This window comes from Leptonotus elevatus, unplaced genomic scaffold (genome assembly GCF_054856555.1).
Source record: "Leptonotus elevatus isolate MCC_2025b unplaced genomic scaffold, RoL_Lele_1.0 HiC_scaffold_139, whole genome shotgun sequence".
In the NCBI taxonomy this organism is placed as follows: domain Eukaryota; kingdom Metazoa; phylum Chordata; class Actinopteri; order Syngnathiformes; family Syngnathidae; genus Leptonotus; species Leptonotus elevatus.
Genome location: NW_028233530.1, coordinates 25,001 through 35,000, shown reverse-complemented (window position 1 = coordinate 35,000; position 10,000 = coordinate 25,001). Strand labels below are relative to the sequence as shown.

General features: G+C 34.7%; 1 long non-coding RNA gene across 1 annotated transcript; it reads left to right on the top strand.

Annotated features, from left to right (window-relative positions):
• The first annotated feature begins 862 nt into the window (after positions 1 to 862).
• On the top strand, positions 863 to 3,705 carry LOC147155147 (uncharacterized). The gene is made up of 2 exons (XR_015092597.1): positions 863 to 2,168; positions 2,274 to 3,705. It is a non-coding gene; the product is annotated as an uncharacterized LOC147155147 (long non-coding RNA).
• Positions 3,706 to 10,000: the final 6,295 nt, after the last annotated feature.

The following is a 10,000-nucleotide window of genomic DNA, read 5'->3' as shown; positions in this document are numbered from 1 at the left end:
TGTCTATATATGTATGTATATATATGTCTATATATGTATGTATATATATGTCTATATATATATATGTCTATATATGTATGTATATATATGTCTATATATATATATGTCTATATATGTATGTATATATATGTCTATATATATATATGCATGTATATATATGTCTATATATATATATGTATGTATATATATGTCTATATATATATATATATATGTATGTATATATATGTGTATATATATATATATGTATGTATATATATGTGTATATATATATATGTATGTATATATATGTGTATATATATATATGTATGTATATATGTGTATATATATATATGTATGTATATATATATATGTGTATATATATATATGTATGTATATATATATGTGTATATATATATATGTATGTATATATATATGTATATATATATATATGTATGTATATATATATGTATATATATATATATGTATATATATATATATGTATATATATATATATGTATATATATATATATGTATGTATATATATATGTATATATATATATATGTATGTATATATATATGTATATATATATATATGTATGTATATATATATGTATATATATATATATGTATATATATGTATATATATATGTATGTATATATATATATGTATGTATATATATATGTATGTATATATATATATGTATGTATATATATGTATATATATATATGTATGTATATATATGTATATATGTATGTATATATATATATGTATATATACGTATTTATGTGTATATATATGTATATATACGTATTTATGTGTATATATGTGTATATATACGTATTAATGTGTATATATGTGTATATATACATATTTATGTGTATATATACACGTATTTATGTGTATATATGTCTGTATATGTATGTGTCTGTATATGTATGTGTCTGTATATGTATGTGTATGTATATGTCTGTATATGTGTATATATATGTACATGTCTGTATATGTGTATATATTTGTACATACATATACAGTATAATTTTAAAAGTTTATTTAATTTATATTGTTTTTTGGCCTGTAAGCATGTAAGCAACTACGTTGTAACAATCCTCAGGGTGGCGCCTTTGTTTTTGGTGTGCATGTGCAGCGCTTTTCCATTTTGTTTTATTGTGACGCGTGGTGGCACCGAGCCCACTGTTTTTGGTTCCTTTTAATAAAGTGAATCTGTACTTTAAGTTCTTTTGTTGTTCTCCCGTTTTTGCTGTCCAGTTGCGCCGTCCATAATCCACCGCGCATTACATGTACACGAAAGATTGAAATAGAATATTGACAATATAGTGAGATAATAGCGTAAGGAAGTTAACATTGTATTATATAAGCATTAAGCACATTACGTTTTTGCTATATTGTCAATATTCTATGTCAATCTTTCGTGTACATGTAATTGCTTACATGCTAGTGATCAAAAGGCACTATATTAAATCAACTTTAAAAAATATTACTGACTTGGGGCCGTGCGCATTCTCAGTAGTGCTTGGGAACTCAAATCGACAGAATACCGACCAAAAAAGCAACTCTTGCTACATGCGCGCACCCATGCAAGTCTGTGCCGCTCAGTGAGACACGAGCTTAAAGTGATACTCAACAATAAATCAACAGGTTTTTTTTTGGTTTTTTTATGCAGATAGACTGTATAAACGGGTTTCTGCTAATGCTGTCTACATGTCCTGGTCATTATTTTGACATTTTAGTGCATGTTTGTTGAAAGCTTGAATTTGGGGCAAACATCGTCTGTGTGGCGCTACTTCTTGCAAAGGATTAGCCCACTCAATATCATCATGGGTAGGTTAAGTCTTTTGACGCTCTTGGAGCGCATCCTAATCAATGGTGGGGAATATGTCATGGACAGACACACTTGAGGCTACGTCTCATCATTAGTGGCGGGTGTACTGGCTGGGGACACCTGGACTGAATGACTTCATCCGATCAAGTGATACAAGCTGCTATTGAGGGAAGAACCCCTCCCTTTCCTTCAAAATGACAGCAGGCAGGATGGATTGGGGTGGTTGCTGCGGAAGGACCTGACACGTTGTGAGCTGTGGAGGATCCTTGCTTGACCACTGGGCAGATGATTGTGTGTTGAAAGCTGGTGAATATGGGTGGCAAAAGCTGGCGCGCCTGCCCCAAAGCTGTGAGTTTTCCCATTAATACAGCATCCACCGCAATTTGTCCCCATGTCAATACAGGGCACATCTTGGAGAGTGGATGACTCGTTGTTTACCCTCTTTTCTTGCAGACGCAGCCACCCGGTTCTCTGATGGCGCAACCATTATGAGGGACGGTGGCAAAGGATCTCGAGAGGACTCTGGGGACTGCTTCTTGGGTTTTGGCCGTAACATCTACCCCCACCATTTTAAAAGAGACAATTGTACATGTAATTGTTTTAAGACGTATGTATTTCTGCCTTTTTATATAGTTGATCATATTCACGGTTTTCTGCGGTTGACCTTGCTCTTTATTTTCACTGTATTGAAGTTCTCTATTGACAGGCATTTTTCAGAGTAATGTATGAAAACATATTGTTTATTTATGGCTCCACCTTGTGGTTTTGGGGGAGAAATACACTTAAAACCAATTTTTCTTATATTTCAACGGACCATTAATAATGGATTAATTCGGCTTTTATGAGAAAAGCATAGCATCTGGTATTGTAATATATTGAAAAATATTTTACACTCTAATGGGGCCCAAAGGGTGTGTGTATGGTCAGTGAAAATGTATTTCTAATAAGTTTGCAATAGAATATGTTATTTTAAAGAGCAGCTTGTTAAAAGCTATGTGGCCAAAATTCAGCCTGTTATCCTTTCAACAGATCAGCGGACAATGGAAAAAAAGAAAAAATGTGAAAAAAAGGCAATTTTGGTATTAAGGTGCCTCAAGGTTTAACCTCTAAAAATATCCAAATGATAACTCTCTCCATAGGCACTCACTGTAAGAGAATGAGGAAATTAATAAATGGGGTGCTTTCTTTTCTCTCTCACGCAGGTCTGTTTTTTTTTGACAATAAATTAGCTTTATATCGCATCCTTCAAGACACCCAGGGACACTGCTGGGGACCTTTAACATCCGGTCATTGAACTCCATGCCCTCGGCCAGGGGTCAACAACCTTTCCTGTCAAAAGAGCCATTTTAGGCCAAATAAACAAGAAATCTGTCTGGAGCCGCAAAACATTTGAAAATTGTGATGAACGAAGTAGTTTGTGTTAGTCTAATGTACTGATGGGCCAAAGGGCTAATTAGAGCTGCATCAGAACAAAAATATGAGAGCAGCATCTAACTATATTGTATGTATTTTTTCATACATTTTTACACTTTTCTGCCTTTTTGTCAAATTTCTGACATTTTTGGCAATTTTTTGGACATATAATTTTCTGCTTTTCGTTAATTTTTCTGCCTTTTTTAGAATACATTTTCTGACATTTCTGACAATTTTGTGGACTCATGATGGTATTTTTCTGCTTTTCCTCATCCATTTTGGACATTGTATGGTCACTTTTTGGACATTCAGGTATTAATAAAAAAAAACGTTTTCATCTATCTACGACTTACGTAACTCGAAGAAAAGGGAGCTAAAATTGAGTAACTATCGAGTCTGTGGTGTATGTAGCCCATTGTACCAAATGTCCAACCTTTCTTGAGCAGAACACATTAAAGCAGTCCCAGATTGATGCTGTGGAGAACTCCTTTGTGTGATTCACATTTATCAATTTGGCTCTTGTCAGGTTAAGCCCAGACACCCAGCAGAGGAAACTCATTCCAGCCACTTGTATCCAGGAAATTGTTCTTTAGATGTGTGTTGGAAAGTAGGTCGATCGTTTTTTTCAAAATAAATGCTAAGGGTAAAAACACCATAATGGACTCAAGGTGCTTACTCCTTCATTACTACTCATGTAGCTGTCTCAAAAACGACCTAATTGAGAACTTCAGTAATAATGGACTCATGTACAAACTAAGTATAAGATTTGTAAAAACAGCATCAGATATGCATGTTTATTTCATCAAGCGAAATGGCGTATAGACAAAAAAGGTACAGTACTGTAATTTATATAACACTGCCAATTACAATGAATTCGAGAGGTTTTCACAATATTTACAATATTGTCAAATTATAACAGTAGCATTAAAATATTCTGATACTTACACACACATTGCAGCATTTTTAAATGCACAATAGTAACACAAAACTAGAAAAAAGTTATTACATTAAATGATGCACCAAAACTTGCTAGTAAACAATAGTCCCTATAATCTGAGTAAAAAACATGTAGAAAAACACCTGATGCAGTTTGTTGATACAGTCGTCGTTATGAGAGGTATGAATCATTTCACAGTGTGGAAAAGTTGCACAGGTGACTTGGAGTGGGGCCAAGGCCCCTGCATACGCTTACTTCACTTGGATGTGAACTCTGGCCTATGCAAGTTCTAAGGCATATACTGTATATTGGAGGTGCCCGTCTATCCACATATCGAAACCTGCTGAACCATTCCAATGTTAATTTCTTCACGCAAAATCGAAAACCTGCCAAATCTACTCAAACTGCAATTTTACTATAAAAAATTATATCGGCATATCTGACAACTATTAATGTAAATATTTGTATATTTACTGAATATTCACAGCCTATTCATTCAACGACAATTCAACGAGTTTTTTTGTGTGACAAAGTTCAGACATACCTGTAAAGGCATGTCAACCCCCCCCCCCCCCTCCCCCCTACAACTTTTGGAGTTGAAAGAGATTACAAATACCTAAATTAACTACTGTATATTTGCCCACACAGACCGTCATTAATAAACATCAATAGACATCAATAAAATGGTGTTTCATTAAACCCGGCAAAAATACTTTTGCAGCAACTTCTGTGTTAGACAAGTAATTTAGCCACGTGTTACAAAGATTTATCATTAAGTGTAGAGGCATGATTTAAAATTTAGAGTGACCATTTTTTAAAGTCTAAAAACAGATTCTAAGAAACTATAACCCTGAAAGTGAATATGGTTAAAAAAAAGAAAAGAAAAAAAAGATGAAGACAATTCTATGTCATTGTGTGGACAACAAAAATAATGGAATGATCTCCATTAAACTCAAAGGCAATTATCACAATCATGCATGTGACTAAGATGTCCAGAGGCCAACTCTGAAGTCTTAACACCTTAAATGGTAAACAAGACTTTAACTGTTTATATAAATAAAATACATTAGAAAGACAGTCACATAATAATTGCAAAAACAGTGCATCCTAATGTAGACCACTCGACAGCAGTCTATGTATTGCAGAATCAGAAGTGCAGCAATTTGAGGCTATGCCACAGCATATTCAGTGTGAATTAATTGAATAAAAATATTGTCCGTGTGTGGATGCATATACTTGATTATGTGGATTATTAAATAAATGTATCAGCCTTTAAAGCTTTATCAGATGCTTGTAAAATAGACAGTAACATTCTAATTTGTAAAGACAAATCAATCTTAAAAAGCTTTTCTGCTGCTGACTATGTCCTCTCAAGTTGTTTTTTGTTTCTTGCCGACACCTGGGAATGCAAGGAACAATATCTTGATTGCTTCGTATGTCCAACGCATGTGAAGGAATTGACAATCAATCAAGTTGACTTTGAAAATGTGTAAAATATTTTAATTCTTATTTTTTTTGGGGTAAGTAATGAAAATTCATAGGTGTGTCTTTTGGCCAGAGGTGAGAGTGTATAAGTGAGAGGGTTCCACATTGTTTGTAGTCAGAGTATCTATTTATACGACGGCATATTAGGGCCACGTATAAATATATATTTTTTCCAGGGTGGGTGGAGTGGCGGGGTTTCCAGAGAAAAAACTTTGCCACTTTATCAGGTCGCAAATTTGCGACTTTATAAAATGGCAAATTTGCGAGAAAAAAACCTCAGAAACATACGAGAAATACAGGTAGAGCATAGCTATAGTCTAATGTGAGGATTTGTTGGTGGTTAATGGGACACTGTTTATAAAATGAAAAGGGAGGATGGAGACGGATTCATTCTTAATTTAAACTTTACTCATCATACATGGCTGCTAAAGTGACAACACTTCCTGATTCCCTATCAGCTGACTAACACTATCCAATCAGAAGCTGGCATACTTTAAGTAAATGCAAGTGAATGACGGAGAGCAGCAGATTCGACACATCAACTTAGCGACTTGTACATAAAAAATACCAAAATGTATGAATGTGTAAATAATAATTCTGAAAACATAAATACAAGTAAATAAACATCTTAACGAATTAATTTAAATGCTTGATCCTCAGGGTGTGGTATCTTCATCGCTGGCAGTACCCAACGCTTCAAAGTGCAAATGCTTAACATCATATGGCTAATCTCTGCTAAAGCAATTACTATCTCTTTATTTGAAAACCCGACCGAAAAGTATTGGCACAAACATCCAAGTAGTACCCTACGCGTATTTCTCGTAAATTTCAGAGTTTTTTTCTTGCAAATCTGCCACTTTATAAATTCGCAAATTTGTGAGTTTTCCCCTCGGAATATCCCCCACCCACCCTCTAAAAAACTATATTTATACGTGGCCCTAATACGCCGTCATGATTGACGTTTATGACTGTGGTAGCTGAAACACAAAAGGAACAACCATCTGTAATTATGCATTATACAAGCGTTCCAGCTGTGAACTTTATATTAAAATAAAGATATTTTCCATGCTGGCAATTTTTGTTGTAAGAATTTTCTGTGGGCATGTGTTTATAGCATGAGTGGGAAATATTTTATGGAAGACTAGATAGCCGTGAGTTTTGTTGCATATACTCTAAACATAATACAATAATTACTAATTGGTAGAATTTACAGCGAACTGATCGGCTGGATTGGGACTGGATGATATTTAGCATTTTATGCAAAATCAGTGATCGGCTGTAGTTTCTTAATTTGCTTGATCAATCAATGACGCCATTGATCGGCTTTGTGAAAGAAGACATTATACCTTATACGTAATGTTATCAGCGTTTTTTATTATTATTATTTGGGGTTTAGAATACCCCCATGCATTTCAATTGGTGTCAATTATTCATGGGTTTTCACTATTCATGGTCAGTCCCTATCACCCACGAATGGCGGCGGTAGACAGTAGAGATACATAAAGGTTATATAGATATATTCTCCATCTTATGACCGAATTGGTGATTGGTTAACGTTTTTTTTTCTCAAACTCATTGATCGCTGATCAGTTGAAAAATCTTGTGTAAAGTCTAGTAATTGGATATTCATAATTATTCTTATGAACGTAATATCCAATGTCCTCACTTTGAAATGGTGGCAAAAGATCAGGACTTCACACGTGTGCATGGATTTGGCAAAATCATAGTGATGCTCATGCAAAACGAGCTGCTTTACCTTTACTACTTCACTACAAACCCAATTCCAATGAAGTTGGGTTAAACAAAGAAAAACAGAATACAATGATTTGCATATCATGTTCAACCTATATTTAATTGAATATACTAAAAGACAGGTATTTAATCTTCAAACTGATCAACTTTGTTTTTAGCTGCAACACACCGAAAAAGCTGGGGTAGGTGGCAAAAAAAGACTGAGAAAGTTGGGAAATGCTCATCAAACACCTGTTTGGAACATCCCACACGTGAACAGGCTAATGGGCAACAGGTGGGTGCCATGATTCGGTATAGTAGGAGCTTCCCTGAATTGTTCAGTCATTCACAAGCAAAGATGTGGCGAGGTTAAACTCTTTGTTTCTCAACGTATAATTTAGGGATTTCATAATCTACGGTCCAAAATATCATCAAAAGGTTCAGAGACTTCAGGCGGCACTCCAATATCAGTTAACACAGTTCGTTACTATACTGCAAGTTAAAACTCTACCATCCAAAGCAAAAGCCATTTATCAACAACACCCAGAAACGCCGCCGGCTTCTCTTGGCCTGAGCTCATCTAAAATGGACTGATGCAATGTGGAAAAGTGTTATGTAGTCTGACGAGTCCACATTTCAAATCGTCTTTGGAAACTGTGATGTGTCCTCCAGGACAAAGAGGAAAAGAACCATCCAGACGTAAAATCTGTGATGGTATAGGCTGCGTTAGTGCCAATGGCATGGGCAACTTACACATCTGTGAAGGCACCATTAATGTTGATCGGTACGTAAAGGTTTTGGAGAAGCATATGCTGCCATACAAGAAATGTCTTTTCATGGACGCCTCTGCTTATTTCAACAAGACAATGCCAAACAACATTCTGCATGGGTTACAACAGCGTGGCTTTGTAGAAAAGAGTGTGGGTACAAGACAGGCTAGGCCTGCCTGCAGTCCAGACCTGCCACTGAATGAAAATGTGGGGCGCATTATGAAGCATAAATTACAACAATAGAGACCTCCGGACTGCTGAAGCTGTACATCAAGCAAAAAGGGGAAATAATTCCACATACAAAGCCTCAACAATTAGTGTCCTCAGTTCCCAAACATTTATTGAATGTTGTTAAAATAAAAGGTGAGATAACATAGTGGTAAACATGACCCTGTCTCAGCTTCATTGGAATGTGTTGAAGCAATACAATTCTAAGTTAATGGTTATTTGCTAAAAATAATAAAGTTTAGCAAAATTATTCAGTTAAATATAGGCTGAACATGATTAGCAAATAATTGTATTATGTTTGTAGTTATGTTTAACACAACGTCCTAACTTAATTGGAATGGGGTTTGTAAAACTGCTAATACCTTCCTTACCTGCATAGTTTTGTTAAGTGGCCATTTTAATTCCTGAAAAAAATCCAGTGTCTTTAGGCAGTATCATTTGAAATTAAGGAATTTTGAGGCCGACAGATGCTAGACCAACTAACTAGCCTTAATAGTCAGAATGCATGCATATCAAAATCAGATGCTCAAATATCAGCACAATAAGGGTAACCACTCACACGCTTACTTTTTTTTGACAACACATGCATGTTTAAATGAAGAACCTGCTTATTCAATTCCTAAGCAAATACAAATAATGGGAATGACGGTACTGAAGAGGTTTGTTCGGGTTTTGACAGGCATTTTTGAAGTGCCTACTTAAGTGCCCCCATCTTTTTCAAAAACGATCATTGAAGTGCCAACATGTTTTGAGTGCCTGGGATGGGGGGGGGGGGGGGGGGGGAAGTGCCTGCATTATTTGTCTCTCTTCTTTTTGCCAGTGGTTATTTATTCCATTAATACGAATTATTAGGGACACACAGAAAAAAAGTAAATTAAGTCACAATATAATAATAAAATAATATTTCTTTGAGGAGGAAGAATGAATTTTAGAGAATTAAGTTGTAATTATTGAAAATTGATGATCAAAAAAAAAAAAAAAAAGTGATCTCAGTCCATGTTAAACTTGTCAACCTTATAAAAACAAAAACAATTTCATTGTTTGTGGAAGTTATACTAGTTTACAAGTCTAACTAAGAGTCATCTTTAAATAGTTATTTTATGCTGTAAATATTGTCAAATTACAACTTTATCTATGTAGTATTTCTTTATAGTGTAGCCCTAATACTGCTTCATACATTCCAAATTAATGTAAAAAAAAAAAAAATTTCAAACACAAACCACAGTAAATGCAAATAGTTTTGCAAGGAAAAACAAGATCCATTAAAAAACAAGACATATTTCCTGAAAACCTCATTCACTTTAACTATTGAGATAAAAGGGAAGAGCAGACTTGACACATATTGCAAATATGTACATTTAAGACCCATGTATTTGTATAGATGCATCTTAAATGTACATGCTTGCGCCAAGAACCGTGTCTATGTATCTGTATGCATGTATGTCAAGCTGATTTCCTGAGAATTAAGAGCACACACCTTGTTGGGGGGAAATATTCTATGAGATGCAGAGGTGGCAAATCCAGGTCCAGAAAGTAAAAACCCTGCCACAGTTTGGCTTTAACCCATTGTGCTAGCTAGCACCTGTGGCTAAAGCCAAACTGTCAGGGTTTTTACT